Source organism: Oncorhynchus gorbuscha, linkage group LG08 (genome assembly GCF_021184085.1).
Source record: "Oncorhynchus gorbuscha isolate QuinsamMale2020 ecotype Even-year linkage group LG08, OgorEven_v1.0, whole genome shotgun sequence".
Lineage (NCBI taxonomy): Eukaryota > Metazoa > Chordata > Actinopteri > Salmoniformes > Salmonidae > Oncorhynchus > Oncorhynchus gorbuscha.
In genome coordinates this window covers 77070318-77090013 of record NC_060180.1, presented here as the reverse complement: position 1 = coordinate 77090013, position 19696 = coordinate 77070318, and the positions used below count along the sequence as shown (strand labels likewise).

General features: G+C 47.2%; 1 pseudogene; it reads right to left on the bottom strand.

The window, feature by feature from the left end:
- Positions 1 to 19696, bottom strand: part of LOC124042199 — a 57971-nt pseudogene that overhangs the window by 34976 nt on the left and 3299 nt on the right.

Below are 19696 nucleotides of genomic sequence, written 5' to 3'. Positions count from 1 at the left end.
GTATAAGTTCTCACCAGTTAGAGGGGGTTTGGTATAGGTTCTCACCAGTTAGAGGGCCTGCAGGGCTGGGGTCAGGGTGAAAGGTTAGATAGGGGTTTGGTATAGGTTCTCACCAGTTAGAGGGGTTTGGTATAGGTTCTCACCAGTTAGAGGGGTTTGGTATAGGTTCTCACCAGTTAGAGAGGGGTTTGGTATAGGTTCTCACCAGTTAGAGGGGTTTGGTATAGGTTCTCACCAGTTAGAGAGGGGTTTGGTATAGGTTCTCACCAGTTAGAGAGGGGTTTGGTATAGGTTCTCACCAGTTAGAGAGGGGTTTGGTATAGGTTCTCACCAGTTAGAGGGGTTTGGTATAGGTTCTCACCAGTTAGAGGGGTTTGGTATAGGTTCTCACCAGTTAGAGGGGTTTGGTATAGGTTCTCACCAGTTAGAGAGGGGTTTGGTATAGGTTCTCACCAGTTAGAGAGGGCCTGCAGGGCTGCATTCATAAAGCAGGTGTTTCCTATGTTCTTCAGTCCCGTCAGACCTGGAGAGAGACACATCTTTACTGAGATACACACTAACCCCCCCCCACACACACACACACACACACACACACACACACCTTTACCGAGATACACACTAACCACACACACACACACACATCTTTACCGAGATACACACTAACCACACACACACACACACACACATCTATCCTGAGATACACACTAACCACACACATCTATCCTGAGATACACACTAACCACACACACACACCTCTATCCTGAGATACACACTAACCACACACACACACCTCTATCCTGAGATACACACTAACCACACACACACACATCTATCCTGAGATACACACTAACCACACACATCTATCCTGAGATACACACTAACCACACACATCTATCCTGAGATACACACTAACCACACACACACACACACATCTATCCTGAGATACACACTAACCACACAGATTTATCCTGAATGCCACCCGTCACCTTGACAGCTACTAGCCTCCATTCATTAGTCAATGTTCAACTCCTAGGAGTTTGATTTAGCACATGGAGATGAGAGACTTGGGAACTACGGTCGAGAGGCACTCAGTTATATTATATTATAACAGTGATATTAGTCATATCATGTGTGATCTCATCCTGTATTTTAAAGCCCTGGTCAGAAATGTGCTTCTACACCTGCATTGCTTGCTGTTTGGGGGTTTTAGGCTGGGTTTCTGTACAGCACTTTGAGATATCAGCTGATGTACGAAGGGCTTTATAAATACATTTGATTTGATTTGACAACAAGGTGTGGTCTGCCCCCAAATATAGCCTGGTTCCTCTCTAGGTTTCTTCCTAGGTTTTGGACTTTCTAGGGGAGTTTTTCCTAGCCACCGTGCTTCTACACCTGCATTGCTTGCTGTTTGGGGGTTTTAGGCTGGGTTTCTGTACAGCACTTTGAGATATCAGCTGATGTCCGAAGGGCTTTATAAATACATTTGATTTGACTGAAATGAAGATGCCGCTGGACAGTTTAATGAAACCGATTTAAAGCTGCACCATGCAGACATGGCTCCGTCTTCTCCTGGTTGTTAAAATTCTAATAGTTTGCCGAATTTCAGTTTATGACAAAAAACAAGCAAGTATAGTGTAGAGAATCATTGTACCATCTAAACCGTTTAGAAATACATTTTCCAGAACCAAAAAATATTGCATTTTCAGCTGTTAGAAGCTGGTGTAAAAAAAAAAATTTTTAAACGATGATAAGACTCGAAAATTAAACTTAAGAACGGGAAGCATAGAATTAGAACACACAGAACAGATCTACCGCTTCTTAGACTGGCTTTCAATGAGAATGGCAGATCTATAACAAACATTTCTACGTGAATTTGGTCAGGGTTGCCCAAATATGGACATATTGCAGCTTTAAATAAAAAATAAAAAGGTAAGAATGCCTTTTATGTCACATTGTGTAAACACAGGGCCTCAACATGATGCTGTTACCTCTGGGGCGGAGCTCCTCCTCCTCCTCCTCCTCCTCCTCCTCCTCCGTCTCCATGCCCGGGTCTTCACAGCCACCAGTAGGGGGCAGTCTCAGAGAGGTGGAGCAGCCCAACACCCTGCTACCCTCCTGGGGGACAGAAGAACCCAATTAGAACCATAAGCGTCAAAACACAGCAGCGTGAGGCGACAACAGTGGAACCACCTGCTTTGGCTGCATTTTATCGTAAAGAAAGAAAACAACGTTACAACAACTGAATGATTATGGACTTTAAACATGGTCTCAAAGGATGTGAAATCATTAACAACCATGACTGAATCTGTACAGTGTTCATGTTGTAGGTCGATTTGGTTGGGGTTGTGGCTTTAGCTCCACAACGGTTTCAATAATGAGGGAACTTAATTAGTGATTTGAGATTCAGTCATTAATTAGTCAACCAATCAAGGTATCAATCAATCTAGGTATCAATCAATCTAGGTATCAATCAATCAATCTCTAGGTATCAATCAATCAATCAATCTAGGTATCAATCAATCAATCAATCTAGGTATCAATCAATCAATCTAGGTATCAATCAATCAATCAATCTAGGTATCAATCAATCAAGGTATCAATCAATCTAGGTATCAATCAATCAATCTAGGTATCAATCAATCAATCTAGGTATCAATCAATCAATCAATCTAGGTATCAATCAATCAATCTATCTAGGTATCAATCAATCTAGGTATCAATCAATCAATCAATCTAGGTATCAATCAATCAATCAATCTAGGTATCAATCAATCAATCAATCTAGGTATCAATCAATCAATCTAGGTATCAATCAATCAATCAATCTAGGTATCAATCAATCAATCAATCTAGGTATCAATCAATCAATCTATCTAGGTCAATCAATCAATCAGGAATCAATCAATCTAGGTATCAATCAATCAATCTAGGTATCAATCAATCAATCTAGGTATCAATCAATCAATCTAGGTAAATCAATCAATCTAGGTATCAATCAATCAATCTAGGTATCAATCTCAATCTAGGTATCAATCAATCACAATTCATTCAGGGATCGATCTATCAATTACTCAATGACTGCATCAATGAATGTATCAATCAATCAACCGACCAATAAATAAATCAACCAACCAATCGGCATATCAACCAATCAACGTTGGTTTCAGAGCATAACATTACCTGTGTGTTGTTGGTGAGAGGTGATGTGAGGGTCTTGGTGCTGGGAACAGGGCAGTGAGGGCCCAGTTTACGCTCCAGGAACACCTCTTTCCCACAGGCATAACACCACACCCTCAGAGTGGTCAGGTTCACTGTCAGGTTGTGCCCAGTCTCCTGTTATAGAGGGGTTATGAACATGTTAATGTTTCTAGATATTTATAAGGTGTAATAGAATGTATAAAGTTGATATAAGCAAATACAGTATATTGTTGTTGTTGTTGACAGACAGACAGACAGCCAGGTCAGACACACAAGACAGCCAGGTCAGACAGACAAGACAGCCAGGTCAGACACACAAGACAGCCAGGTCAGACAGACAAGACAGCCAGGTCAGACAGACAAGACAGCCAGGTCAGACACACAAGACAGCCAGGTCAGACACACAAGACAGCCAGGTCAGACACACAAGACAGCCAGGTCAGACCACAAGACAGCCAGGTCAGACACACAAGACAGCCAGGTCAGACACACAAGACAGCCAGGTCAGACACATTATTCATGTGTCTGCATTACTGTTGGTAGAGAGGGGCAAGGATGACAACACCCACCCCTTAGGAGCAGAGCTTCAGTGTGTAGACAGAATCTGTCAGGACTGAACGGGATGAGTGAGTTAACTGCCTTGTTCAGGGTAGAACCACAGATTTTTACCTTGTCAGCTCAGGGGATTCGATCTAGCAACCTTTCAGTTACTGGCCCAATGCTCTAACCACTAGGCTACCCTGCCGCCTCTACACTCTAACCACTAGGCTACCCTGCCGCCTCTACACTCTAACCACTAGGCTACCCTGCCGCCTCTACACTCTAACCACTAGGCTACCCTGCCGCCTCTACACTCTAACCACTAGGCTACCCTGCCGCCTCTACACTCTAACCACTAGGCTACCCTGCCGCCTCTACACTCTAACCACTAGGCTACCCTGCCGCCTCTACACTCTAACCACTAGGCTACCCTGCCGCCTCTACACTCTAACCACTAGGCTACCCTGCCGCCTCTACACTCTAACCACTAGGCTACCCTGCCGCCTCTACACTCTAACCACTAGGCTACCCTGCCGCCTCTACACTCTAACCACTAGGCTACCCTGCCGCCTCTACACTCTAACCACTAGGCTACCCTGCCGCCTCTACACTCTAACCACTAGGCTACCCTGCCGCCTCTACACTCTAACCACTAGGCTACCCTGCCTCCTCTACACTCTAACCACTAGGCTACCCTGCCGCCTCTACACTCTAACCACTAGGCTACCCTGCCGCCTCTACACTCTAACCACTAGGCTACCCTGCCGCCTCTACACTCTAACCACTAGGCTACCCTGCCGCCTCTACACTCTAACCACTAGGCTACCCTGCCGCCTCTACACTCTAACCACTAGGCTACCCTGCCGCCTCTACACTCTAACCACTAGGCTACCCTGCCGCCTCTACACTCTAACCACTAGGCTACCCTGCCGCCTCTACACTCTAACCACTAGGCTACCCTGCCGCCTCTACACTCTAACCACTAGGCTACCCTGCCGCCTCTACACTCTAACCACTAGGCTACCCTGCCGCCTCTACACTCTAACCACTAGGCTACCCTGCCGCCTCTACACTCTAACCACTAGGCTACCCTGCCGCCTCTACACTCTAACCACTAGGCTACCCTGCCGCCTCTACACTCTAACCACTAGGCTACCCTGCCGCCTCTACACTCTAACCACTAGGCTACCCTGCCGCCTCTACACTCTAACCACTAGGCTACCCTGCCGCCTCTACACTCTAACCACTAGGCTACCCAGCCTCCTCTACACTCTAACCACTAGGCTACCCAGCCTCCTCTACACTCTAACCACTAGGCTACCCTGCCGCCTCTACACTCTAACCACTAGGCTACCCTGCCGCCTCTACACTCTAACCACTAGGCTACCCTGCCGCCTCTACACTCTAACCACTAGGCTACCCTGCCGCCTCTACACTCTAACCACTAGGCTACCCTGCCGCCTCTACACTCTAACCACTAGGCTACCCTGCCGCCTCTAAACTCTAACCACTAGGCTACCCTGCCGCCTCTACACTCTAACCACTAGGCTACCCTGCCGCCTCTACACTCTAACCACTAGGCTACCCTGCCACCTCTACACTCTAACCACTAGGCTACCTGCCATAATAATAATAATAATAAATGCCCTGGAGGAGGTTTTGGGGGTTCTCTCATTGGCTATTTGGACCTATCAGGATTGGGAGAATGCAGTGCTTAAACTTCTTCGCCAGGAGTGCCTAACGTGTGTGTGACCACATGGACCGGGGAGGGGCTTTGGCTTCTGCGAGGGTAGAGACTAGACAGGAAATCCTTCTGCAGGGGTAGAGACTAGACAGGAAATCCTTCTGCGGGGGTAGAGACTAGACAGGAAATCCTTCTGCGGGGGTAGAGACTAGACAGGAAATCCTTCTGCGGGGGTAGAGACTAGACAGGAAATCCTTCTGCGAGGGTAGAGACTAGACAGAAAATCCTTCTGCGAGGGTAGAGACTAGACAGGAAATCCTTCTGCAGGGGTAGAGACTAGACAGGAAATCCTTCTGCGAGGGTAGAGACTAGACAGAAAATCCTTCTGCAGGGTAGAGACTAGACAGGAAATCCTTCTGCAGGGGTAGAGACTAGACAGGAAATCCTTCTGCAGGGGTAGAGACTAGACAGGAAATCCTTCTGCAGGGGTAGAGACTAGACAGGAAATCCTTCTGCAGGGGTAGAGACTAGACAGGAAATCCTTCTGCAGGGGTAGAGACTAGACAGGAAATCCTTCTGCAGGGGTAGAGACTAGACAGGAAATCCTTCTGCGAGGGTAGAGACTAGACAGGAAATCCTTCTGTGGGGGTAGAGACTAGACAGGAAATCCTTCTGTGAGGGTATAGACTAGACAGGAAATCCTTCTGCGAGGGTAGAGACTAGACAGGAAATCCTTCTGCGAGGGTAGAGACTAGACAGGAAATCCTTCTGCGGGGGTAGAGACTAGACAGGAAATCCTTCTGCGGGGGTAGAGACTAGACAGGAAATCCTTCTGCAGGGGTAGAGACTAGACAGGAAATCCTTCTGCAGGGGTATAGACTAGACAGGAAATCCTTCTGTGGGTTATAGACTAGACCTGAGACTAAACAGGAAATCCTCATTTCTAACACTGTTAAGCGTAAAAACCCAGCAGTGTTGCAGTTATTGACACAAACCGGTGCACCTGCCACGTACTACCATACCTCCTTCAAAAGGTTGAACATTTTGGTCTTGCCCATTCACCCCCTGAAACAAATACACAATCCATGTCTCAAGGATTAAAAATCCTAATGTTTATAATGTTTTGTACACTCATGTGCTGCAATAGGAACTGGGGCTCTCGTCTCCTCCAACCTCCCTTTCACCTCTCTAGGAACTGGGACTCTCGTCTCCTCCAACATCCCTTCACCTCTCTAGGAACTGGGATTCTCGTCTCCTCCAACCTCCCTTTCACCTCTCTAGGAACTGGGATTCTCGTCTCCTCCAACCTCCCTTTCACCTCTCTAGGAACTGGGACTCTCGTCTCCTCCAACCTCCCTTTCACCTCTCTAGGAACTGGGACTCTCGTCTCCTCCAACCTCCCTTTCACCTCTCTAGGAACTGGGACTCTCGTCTCCTCCAACCTCCCTTTCACCTCTCTAGGAACTGGGACTCTCGTCTCCTCCAACCTCCCTTTCACCTCTCTAGGAACTGGGACTCTCGTCTCCTCCAACCTCCCTTTCACCTCTCTAGGAACTGGGACTCTCGTCTCCTCCAACCTCCCTTTCACCTCTCTAGGAACTGGGACTCTCGTCTCCTCCAACATCCCTTTCACCTCTCTAGGAACTGGGACTCTCGTCTCCTCCAACATCCCTTTCACCTCTCTAGGAACTGGGACTCTCGTCTCCTCCAACATCCCTTTCACCTCTCTAGGAACTGGGACTCTCGTCTCCTCCAACCTCCCTTTCACCTCTCTAGGAACTGGGACTCTCGTCTCCTCCAACTCCCTCTCCAACACTTCCCACTTTCGCCCCTTCACACTTCATTCTTTCTTCCCCCATCACACCTCTTTTCTCATTATCTTCTGAACCATCCTGAATATTGATCTAGTCCTGTAGGTGTGTGTGGGAGGTGTAAAGGTCAGGGGTTACTCATCCCGTTGTACTGCTCCCTGTACTCCCTCAAAGGTCACTCACCTGTGAGTGGGTGGTGCTGTGGTCCTCCACAGCCCACATACACACAGCCGTTCACAAACACAGAAAACAATGGATTTATACAACAGTTAATTTGCATGAGGCCAAAATGGTAAATCACAACTTTCTAAATAAAAGTCTCAACGAGTTATCTTCTGAACCAAATCCCAACGAGTTACAAAACATGACAAATAAAAGTCCCAACGAGTTACAAAACATGACAAATAAAAGTCCCAACGTTACAAAACATGACAAATAAAAGTCCCAACGAGTTACAAAACATGACAAATAAAAGTCCCAACGAGTTACAAAACATGACAAATAAAAACGTCAGGGGTTACAAAACATGACAAATCCCAACGTTACAAAACATGACAAATAAAAGTCCCAACGAGTTACAAAACATGACAAATAAAAGTCCCAACGGAGTTACAAAACATGACAAATAAAAGTCCCAACGGTTACAAAACATGACAAATAAAAGTCCCAACGTTACAAAACATGACAAATAAAAGTCCCAACGAGTTACAAAACATGACAAATAAAAGTCCCAACGAGTTACAAAACATGACAAATAAAAGTCCCAACGAGTTACAAAACATGACAAATAAAAGTCCCAACGAGTTACAAAACATGACAAATAAAAGTCCCAACGAGTTACAAAACATGACAAATAAAAGTCCCAACGAGTTACAAAACATGACAAATAAAAGTCCCAACGAGTTACAAAACATGACAAATAAAAGTCCCAACGAGTTACAAAACATGACAAATAAAAGTCCCAACGAGTTACAAAACATGACAAATAAAAGTCCCAACGAGTTACAAAACATGACAAATAAAAGTCCCAACGGTTACAAAACATGACAAATAAAAGTCCCAACAGTTACAAAACATGACAAATAAAAGTCCCAACGGTTACAAAACATGACAAATAAAAGTCCCAACGAGTTACAAAACATGACAAATAAAAGTCCCAACGAGTTACAAAACATGACAAATAAAAGTCCCAACGAGTTACAAAACATGACAAATAAAAGTCCCAACGAGTTACAAAACATGACAAATAAAAGTCCCAACGAGTTACAAAACATGACAAATAAAAGTCCCAACGAGTTACAAAACATGACAAATAAAAGTCCCAACGAGTTACAAAACATGACAAATAAAAGTCCCAACGAGTTACAAAACATGACAAATAAAAGTCCCAACGAGTTACAAAACATGACAAATAAAAGTCCCAACGAGTTACAAAACATGACAAATAAAAGTCCCAACGAGTTACAAAACATGACAAATAAAAGTCCCAATGAGTTACAAAACATGACAAACTAATGTCCCAATGAGTTACAAAACATCACAAATAAAAGTCCCTACGAGTTACAAAACATGACAAATAAAAGTCCCAACGAGTTACAACACATGACAAATAAAAGTCCCAACGAGTTACAAAACATGACAAATAAAAGTCCCAACGAGTTACAAAACATGACAAATAAAAGTCCCAACGAGTTACAAAACATGACAAATAAAAGTCCCAACGAGTTACAAAACATGACAAATAAAAGTCCCAACGAGTTACAAAACATGACAAATAAAAGTCCCAACGAGTTACAAAACATCACAAATAAAAGTCCCAACGAGTTACAAAACATGACAAATAAAAGTCCCAATGAGTTACAAAACATGACAAACTAATGTCCCAACGAGTTACAAAACATGACAAATAAAAGTCCCAACGAGTTACAACTTTCCACTCACCTCCAGACATGCCCACAGATTCGGTCCTCCAACTTTGCAGTCTTGGCACTGGCCCTTGAAACAAACAAACATAACCAACTAGCTCCAGTGACCAGACCGGTGAGACAACGTCCCAGACAGACAGCAGGTAAAAAACAGTAACATGATAGAACAAGGCCTTCTCCAATGACAACATCCTCATTTCTTGGAAAACATCAAGGCCTTGGACATTTAATCATCGTTTCTATTTCAGCGAATGCTATTAGATAATGATAGTTTAGCTAACCTTGTTAAAGTCTATTAGATAATGATAGCTTAGCTAACCTTGTTAAAGTCTACTAGATAATGATAGTTTAGCTAACCTTGTTAAAGTCTACTAGATAATGATAAAAGATAGTTAGCCTAGATAACTTCTATTAGATAATGATAAAGATAGACGATATCTAGGCTAGCTAAACTATTAGATAATGATAAAGGTAGCTTAGCTAGCCTAGTTAACGTCTATTAGATAATGACAAAGATGGTTAGCTAGCCTAGTTAACGTCTATTAGATAATGACAAAGATGGTTAGCTAGCCTAGTTAACGTCTATTAGATAATGACAAAGATGGTTAGCTAGCCTAGTTAACGTCTATTAGATAATGACAAAGATGGTTAGCTAGCCTAGTTAACGCCTATTAGATAATGACAAAGATGGTTAGCTAGCCTAGTTAACGCTATTAGATAATGACAAAGATGGTTAGCTAGCCTAGTTAACGTCTATTAGATAATGACAAAGATGGTTAGCTAGCCTAGTTAACGTCTATTAGATAATGACAAAGATGGTTAGCTAGCCTAGTTAACGTCTATTAGATAATGACAAAGATGGTTAGCTAGCCTAGTTAACGTCTATTAGATAATGACAAAGATGGTTAGCTAGCCTAGTTAACGTCTATTAGATAATGACAAAGATGGTTAGCTAGCCTAGTTAACGTCTATTAGATAATGACAAAGATGGTTAGCTAGCCTAGTTAACGTCTACTAGATAATGACAAAGATGGTTAGCTAGCCTAGTTAACGTCTATTAGATAATGATAGCTTAGCTAACCTTGTTAAAGTCTACTAGATAATGATAGATAGTTTAGCTAGCCTAGTTAACGTCAGGACAGGTGGACTCACATGAGACTTGAGGATGAGCTCTTCCTTGGTGATCTCTCCAACACACTGTAGATGGGGACAGTCACTGCTAGAACACACAGGCATCACTCACCTGCACCTCACCTGTCTGAGGGGGGAGAGAAAGAGAGAGGTAAACACACAGTCATGGGCATTCAAGCAACAGTGACATTAGTAAGATCAACAAGAAAAAGAGTGCCGATGTGGACAACAATAGACAATCCACTATTGTTCATGTCCTCCTAAACCAGCTAAGACCACAACAGGAAACCTGAAATACTATTAATGAAACAAGCAAACACCAAGCTGTCTGTCTGCCTGTCAAACACCAAGCTGTCTGCCTGCCTGCCTGCCTGCCAGTCAAACACCAAGCTGTCTGCCTGCCTGCCTGTCAAACACCAAGCTGTCTGCCTGCCTGCCAGTCAAACACCAAGCTGTCCATCTGCCTGCCTGCCTGCCAGTCAAACACCAAGCTGTCGATCTGCCTGCCTGCCTGCCAGTCAAACACCAAGCTGTCTGTCTGCCTGTCAAACACCAAGCCGTCTGTCTGCCTGTCAAACACCAAGCTGCCTGCCTTTCAAACACCAAGCTGTCTGTCTGCCTGCCTGCCTGCCTGCCAGTCAAACACCAAGCCGTCTGTCTGCCTGTCAAACACCAAGCCGTCTGTCTGCCTGTCAAACACCAAGCTGTCTGTCTGCCTGTCAAACACCAAGCTGTCTGTCTGCCTGTCAAACACCAAGCTGTCTGTCTGCCTGTCAAACACCAAGCTGTCTGTCTGCCTGTCAAACACCAAGCTGTCTGTCTGCCTGTCAAACACCAAGCTGTCTGTCTGCCTGTCAAACACCAAGCTGTCTGTTTGCCTGTCAAACACCAAGCTGTCTGTCTGCCTGTCAAACACCAAGCTGTCTGTCTGCCTGTCAAACACCAAGCTGTCTGTCTGCCTGTCAAACACCAAGCTGTCTGTCTGCCTGTCAAACACCAAGCTGTCTGTCTGCCTGTCAAACACCAAGCTGTCTGTCTGCCTGTCTGCCTGTCAAACACCAATCTGTCTGCCTGTCAAACACCAAGCAGTCTGCCTGCCAGTCAAACACCAAGCTGTCGATCTGCCTGCCTGCCTGCCAGTCAAACACCAAGCTGTCTGTCTGCCTGTCAAACACCAAGCCGTCTGTCTGCCTGTCAAACACCAAGCCGTCTGTCTGCCTGTCAAACACCAAGCTGCCTGCCTTTCAAACACCAAGCTGTCTGTCTGCCTGCCTGCCTGCCTGCCAGTCAAACACCAAGCCGTCTGTCTGCCTGTCAAACACCAAGCCGTCTGTCTGCCTGTCAAACACCAAGCTGTCTGTCTGCCTGTCAAACACCAAGCCGTCTGTCTGCCTGTCAAACACCAAGCTGTCTGTCTGCCTGTCAAACACCAAGCTGTCTGTCTGCCTGTCAAACACCAAGCTGTCTGTCTGCCTGTCAAACACCAAGCTGTCTGTCTGCCTGTCAAACACCAAGCTGTCTGTCTGCCTGTCAAACACCAAGCTGTCTGTCTGCCTGTCAAACACCAAGCTGTCTGTCTGCCTGTCTGCCTGTCAAACACCAATCTGTCTGCCTGTCAAACACCAAGCAGTCTGCCTGCCTGTCAAACACCAAGCAGTCTGCCTGCCTGTCAAACACCAAGCTGTCTGTCTGCCTGCCTGCCTGTCAAACACCAAGCTGTCTGTCTGCCTGCCTGTCAAACACCAAGCTGCCTGTCTGCCTGCCTTCCTGTCAAACACCAAGCTGCCTGCCTGCCTGTCAAACACCAAGCTGTTTGTCTGCCTGTCAAACACCAAGCTGTCTGTCTGCCTGTCAAACACCAAGCTGTCTGTCTGCCTGTCAAACACCAAGCTGTCTGTCTGCCTGTCAAACACCAAGCTGTCTGTCTGCCTGTCAAACACCAAGCTGTCTGTCTGCCTGTCAAACACCAAGCTGTCTGTCTGCCTGTCAAACACCAAGCTGTCTGTCTGCCTGTCAAACACCAAGCTGTCTGTCTGCCTGTCAAACACCAAGCTGTCTGTTTGCCTGTCAAACACCAAGCTGTCTGTCTGCCTGTCAAACACCAAGCTGTCTGTCTGCCTGTCAAACACCAAGCTGTCTGTCTGCCTGTCTGCCTGTCAAACACCAAGCTGTCTGTCTGCCTGTCAAACACCAAGCTGTCTGTCTGCCTGTAGAACACCAAGCTGTCTGTCTGCCTGTAGAACACCAAGCTGTCTGTCTGCCTGTCAAACACCAAGCTGTCTGTCTGCCTGTCTGTCTGTCAAACACCAAGCTGTCTGTCTGCCTGTCAAACACCAAGCTGTCTGCCTGCCTGTCAAACACCAAGCTGTCTGTCTGCCTGTCAAACACCAAGCTGTCTGCCTGCCTGTCAAACAACAAGCTGTCTGTCTGCCTGCCTGCCTGTCAAACACCAAGCTGTCTGTCTGCCTGTCAAACACCAAGCTGTCTGCCTGCCTGTCGATGTGCACCAATCCCTACCGTACAGCATACCCTTAGACGAGGGCTGACGCGATGTGCACCAATCCCTACGGTACAGCATACCCTTAGACGAGGGCTAACGCGATGTGCACCAATCCCTACGGTACAGCATACCCTTAGACGAGGGCTGACGCGATGTTCACCAATCCCTACGGTACAGCATACCCTTAGACGAGGGCTGATCGATGTGCACCAATCCCTACCGTACAGCATACCCTTAGACGAGGGCTGATCGATGTGCACCAATCCCTACGGTACAGCATACCCTTAGACGAGGGCTGATCGATGTGCACCAATCCCTACGGTACAGCATACCCTTAGACGAGGGCTGATCGATGTGCACCAATCCCTACGGTACAGCATACCCTTAGACGAGGGCTGATCGATGTGCACCAATCCCTACGGTACAGCATACCCTTAGACGAGGGCTGATCGATGTGCACCAATCCCTACGGTACAGCATACCCTTAGACGAGGGCTGATCGATGTGCACCAATCCCTACGGTACAGCATACCCTTAGACGAGGGCTGTTCGATGTGCACCAATCCCTACGGTACAGCATACCCTTAGATGAGGGCTGATCGATGTGCACCAATCCCTACGGTACAGCATACCCTTAGACGAGGGCTGATCGATGTGCACCAATCCCTACGGTACAGCATACCCTTAGATGAGGGCTGATCGATGTGCACCAATCCCTACGGTACAGCATACCCTTAGACGAGGGCTGACGCGATGTGCACCAATCCCTACGGTACAGCATACCCTTAGACGAGGGCTGGCTCGATGTGCACCAATCCCTACGGTACAGCATACCCTTAGACGAGGGCTGATCGATGTGCACCAATCCCTACGGTACAGCATACCCTTAGACGAGGGCTGATCGATGTGCACCAATCCCTACGGTACAGCATACCCTTAGACGAGGGCTGATCGATGTGCACCAATCCCTACCGTACAGCATACCCTTAGACGAGGGCTGACTCGATGTGCACCAATCCCTACGGTACAGCATACCCTTAGACGAGGGCTGACTCGATGTCCACCAATCCCTACCATACAGCATACCCTTAGACGAGGGCTGACGCGATGTGCACCAATCCCTACGGTACAGCATACCCTTAGACGAGGGCTGACGCGATGTGCACCAATCCCTACCGTACAGCATACCCTTAGACGAGGGCTGACGTGATGTGCACCAATCCCTACGGTACAGCATACCCTTAGACGAGGGCTGACGCGATGTGCACCAATCCCTACAGTACAGCATACCCTTAGACGAGGGCTGTTCGATGTGCACCAATCCCTACCGTACAGCATACCCTTAGACTAGGGGGTGTCTGTCATATGGGGTCCTTCTCTCAGACAGACAGAGCCTAACAAAGCAAAACAAAAAAATTCATTCATTCATCAGTGGTTCAGTCAGACAAGAATTTGAGCTAATTTCATACGCACAAGTACAAAACAAATCCACCTCTACAAGACAACAGTCCCCACCTTCGCCAGGACCCTGAAGGACGTCAACCTCAACCGTAGTCCCAACACCTCACACAGGAGCAACAGACCAGCGAGACGCCCGGCCCAGACCAGCGAGACGCCCGGCCCAGACCAGCGAGACGCCCGGCCCAGACCAGCGAGACGCCCGGCCCAGACCAGCGAGACGCCCGGCCCAGACCAGCGAGACGCCCGGCCCAGACCAGCGAGACACCCGGCCCAGACCAGCGAGACACCGTGCCCAGAGGACCTGCACCAAAAGGACCAGACCACATCCCCAACAACCTAGACCCCCTTCAAACAAACCCTGGCCACACCCTTTATAGGTGATCTGACTTTGGCCTGAAAAGCAGGAACCCAGAAAATAGAAATACAGACATTGTTATTCTACAAGAAACATGGTATAGAGGAGACGCTGGTTGTCCTCTAGGTTACAGAGAGCTGGTAGTCCCATCCACCACACTACTAGGTGGGTGGTATAGAGGAGACAGACCCACTGGTTGTCCTCTAGGTTACAGAGAGCTGGTAGTCCCATCCACCACACTACCAGGTGGGTGGTATAGAGGAGACAGACCCACTGGTTGTCCTCTAGGTTACAGAGAGCTGGTAGTCCCATCCACCACACTACCAGGTGGGTGGTATAGAGGAGACGGACCCACTGGTTGTCCTCTAGGTTACAGATACTGTTGAAGTCGGGAAGTTTACATACACTGAGGTTGGAGTCATTAAAAATCATTTTGAGTCAATTGGAGGTGTACCTGTGGATGTATTTCAAGGAATACCTTCAAACTCAGTGCCTCTTCGCCTGACATCATGGGAAAATCAAAAGAAATCAGCCAGGACCTCCGAAAGCAATGTAGACCTCCACAAGTCTGGTTCATCCTTGGGAGCAATTTCCAAACGCCTGAAGGTACCACGTTCACCCTGTGCTCTGACCTCTTTCTCCCCTCTCTCTCCAGATGAAATCTCGCGTCTTGTGACGGCCGGCCACCCAACAACCTGCCCGCTTGACCCTATCCCCTCCTCTCTTCTCCAGACCATTTCCGGAGACCTTCTCCCTTACCTCACCTCGCTCATCAACTCATCCCTGACCGCTGGCTACGTCCCTTCCGTCTTCAAGAGAGCGAGAGTTGCACCCCTTCTGAAAAAACCTACAATCGATCCCTCCGATGTCAACAATTACAGACCAGTATCCCTTCTTTCTTTTCTCTCCAAAACTCTTGAACGTGGCGTCCTTGGCCAGCTCTCCCGCTATCTCTCTCTGAATGACCTTCTTGATCCAAATCAGTCAGGTTTCAAGACTAGTCATTCAACTGAGACTGCTCTCCTCTGTATCACGGAGGCGCTCCGCACTGCTAAAGCTAACTCTCTCTCCTCTGCTCTCATCCTTCTAGATCTATCGGCTGCCTTCGATACTGTGAAGCATCAGATCCTCCTCTCCACCCTCTCCGAGTTGGGCATCTCCGGCGCGGCCCACGCTTGGATTGCGTCCTACCTGACAGGTCGCTCCTACCAGGTGGCGTGGCGAGAATCGGTCTCCTCACCACGCGCACTCACCACTGGTGTCCCCCAGGGCTCTGTTCTAGGCCCTCTCCTATTCTCGCTATACACCAAGTCACTTGGCTCTGTCATAACCTCACATGGTCTCTCCTATCATTGCTATGCAGACGACACACAATTAATCTTCTCCTTTCCCCCTTCTGATGACCAGGTGGCGAATCGCATCTCTGCATGTCTGGCAGACATATCAGTGTGGATGACGGATCACCACCTCAAGCTGAACCTCGGCAAGACGGAGCTGCTCTTCCTCCCGGGGAAGGACTGCCCGTTCCATGATCTCGCCATCACGGTTGACAACTCCATTGTGTCCTCCTCCCAGAGCGCTAAGAACCTTGGCGTGATCCTGGACAACACCCTGTCGTTCTCAACCAACATCAAGGCGGTGGCCCGTTCCTGTAGGTTCATGCTCTACAACATCCGCAGAGTACGACCCTGCCTCACACAGGAAGCGGCGCAGGTCCTAATCCAGGCACTTGTCATCTCCCGTCTGGATTACTGCAACTCGCTGTTGGCTGGGCTCCCTGCCTGTGCCATTAAACCCCTTCAACTCATCCAGAACGCCGCAGCCTGTCTGGTGTTCAACCTTCCCAAGTTCTCTCACGTCACCCCGCTCCTCCGTTCTCTCCACTGGCTTCCAGTTGAAGCTCGCATCCGCTACAAGACCATGGTGCTTGCCTACGGAGCTGTGAGGGGAACGGCACCTCAGTACCTCCAGGCTCTGATCAGGCCCTACACCCAAACAAGGGCACTGCGTTCATCCACCTCTGGCCTGCTCGCCTCCCTACCACTGAGGAAGTACAGCTCCCACTCAGGCCAGTCAAAACTGTTCGCTGCTCTGGCCCCCCAATGGTGGAACAAACTCCCTCACGACGCCAGGACAGCGGAGTCAATCACCACCTTCCGGAGACACCTGAAACCCCACCTCTTTAAGGAATACCTAGGATAGGATAAGTAATCCCTCTCACCCCCCCCCCTTTAAGATTTAGATGCACTATTGTAAAGTGACTGTTCCACTAGATGTCATAAGGTGAATGCACCAATTTGTAAGTCGCTCTGGATAAGAGCGTCTGCTAAATGACTTAAATGTAAATGTAATGTACAAAAAATAGTACGCAAGTATAAACACCATGGGACCATGCGGCCGTCATACCGCTCAGGAAGGAGATGCGTTCTGTCTCAGTAAAACGAGTCCTATATCAACACAACCTGAAAGGCCACTAAGCAAGGAAGAAGCCACCACTCCAAAACTGCCATAAAAATGCCAGACTACGGTTTGCATCTGCACATGGGGACAAAGATCGTACTCTTTGGAGAAATGTCCTCTGGTCTGATGAAACAAAAATAGAACTGTTTGGCCATAATGACCATTGTTGTGTTTGGAGGAAAAAGGGGGATGCTTGCAAGCCGAAGAACACCATCCCAACCGTGAAGCATGGGGGTGGCAGCATCATCTTGTGGGGGTGCTTTGCTGCAGGAGAGACTGGTGCACTTCACAAAATAGATGGCATCATGAGGAAGGAAAATTACGTGGATATATTGAAGCAACATCTCAAGACATCAGTCAGGAAGTTAAAGCTTGGTCGCAAATGGGTCTTCCAAATGGACAATGTCCCCAAGCATACTTCCAAAGTTGTGGCAAAATGGCTTAAGGACAACAAAGTCAAGGTATTGGAGTGACCATCACAAAGCCCTGACCTCAAACCTATACAAAATTTGTGGGCAGAACTGAAAAAGCATGTGCGAGCAAGGAGGCCTACAAACCCGACTCAATTATACCAGCTCTTTCAGGAGGAATGGGCCAAGATGCACCCAACTTATTGTGGGAAGCTTGTGGAAGGCTACCCGAAACGTTTGACCAAAGTTGCACAATTTAAAGACAATGCTACCAAATACTAATGGAGTGTATGTAAACTTCTGACCCTCTGGGAATGTGATGAAAGAAAGAAAAGCTGAAATAAATCATTCTCTCTATTATTCTGACATTTCACATTCTTAAAATAAAGTGATGATCCTAACTGACCTAAGACAGGGAATTTTTACTAATTTTTTTTAAATGTCAGGAATTGTGAAGAACTGAGTTTAGCTAACATTAGGTGTATGGTATTATTTGTATGCATGTCTTGTTAGAGCTTAATGTTAGCTAGCTAACACTGAACCTGGTTGGTTAGCTAGCTAACACTGAACCTGGTTGGTTAGCTAGCTAACACTGAACCTGGTTGGTTAGCTAGCTAACACTGAACCTGGTTGGTTAGCTAGCTAACACTGAACCTGGTTGGTTAGCTAGCTAACACTGAACCTGGTTGGTTAGCTAGCTAACACTGAACCTGGTTGGTTAGCTAGCTAACACTGAACCTGGTTGGTTAGCTAGCTAACACTGAACCTGGTTGGTTAGCTAGCTAACACTGAACCTAGTTGGTTAGCTAGCTAACACTGAACCTGGTTGGTTAGCTAGCTAACACTGAACCTGGTTGGTTAGCTAGCTAACACTGAACCTGGTTGGTTAGCTAGCTAACACTGAACCTGGTTGGTTAGCTAGCTAACACTGAACCTGGTTGGTTAGCTAGCTAACACTGAACCTGGTTGGTTAGCTAGCTAACACTGAACCTGGTTGGTTAGCTAGCTAACACTGAACCTGGTTGGTTAGCTAGCTAACACTGAACCTGGTTGGTTAGCTAGCTAACACTGAACCTGGCTGGTTAGCTAGCTAACACTGAACCTGGCTGGTTAGCTAGCTAACATTGAACCTGGCTGGTTAGCTAGCTAACATTGAACCTGGTTGGTTAGCTAGCTAACATTGAACCTGGTTGGTTAGCTAGCTAACATTGAACCTGGTTGGTTAGCTAGCTAACATTGAACCTGGTTGGTTAGCTAGCTGACATTGAACCTGGTTGGTTAGCTAGCTAACATTGAATCTGGTTGGTTAGCTAGCTAACATTGGATCTGGTTGGTTAGCTAGCTAACATTGAATCTGGTTGGTTAGTTCCCAGCAGATTCACGCAGGGTAGTATGACATGATTTGGCATTATGTTCATTGTTGTTTAACTAGATCATGTCAGCTGGCTGGCGCTTTAGCTAATGCTACGTGCCGTGTATGATCATACATGTTGTTTACCTAGCTACGTTAATTGTTTTGCTAGCTAGCTACATGTCTTAAAAAGGCAAGTAACCATTTCGAGTGTGTTCGGAAATTCAGTCTGAGTATGCAAAAGTGCTGAATAACTGATAAATTTACAAACGGTGTCCCTACATAGTCAAGTTCTGCAGCTACGCCACGGAGCGCTGTGAGCCACTGCGACAGCTAACACACAAGGACTCACTGTGAGAGCTGGCTATCAATCAAATCAGCTAACACACAAGGACTCACTGTGGGAGCTGGCTATCAATCAAATCAGCTAACACACAAGGACTCACTGTGGGAGCTGGCTATCAATCAAATCAGCTAACACACAAGGACTCACTGTGGCAGCTGGCTATCAATAAAATCAGGGATACCATTGCAGACCCCTCTGCTGAAATACTACAATCCAGCAGAGCAGCTGTACTACAGTGTGTTGCTTCAGAGAGTGGGTTAGGAGCAGCCTTGATGCAGGGAGGACAACCAATAGCATACACCAGCAGAGCCCTGGCAGAGACTGATAAAGGGTATGCACAGATAGAGAAGGAGTAGCTAGCAGAGCCCTGACAGAGATTGATAAATGGTATGCACAGATAGAGAAGGAGCAGCTAGCAGAGCCCTGACAGAGACTGATAAAGGGTATGCACAGAGAGAAGGAGCAGCTAGCAGAGCCCTGACAGAGATTGATAAAGGGTATGCACAGATAGAGAAGGAGCAGCT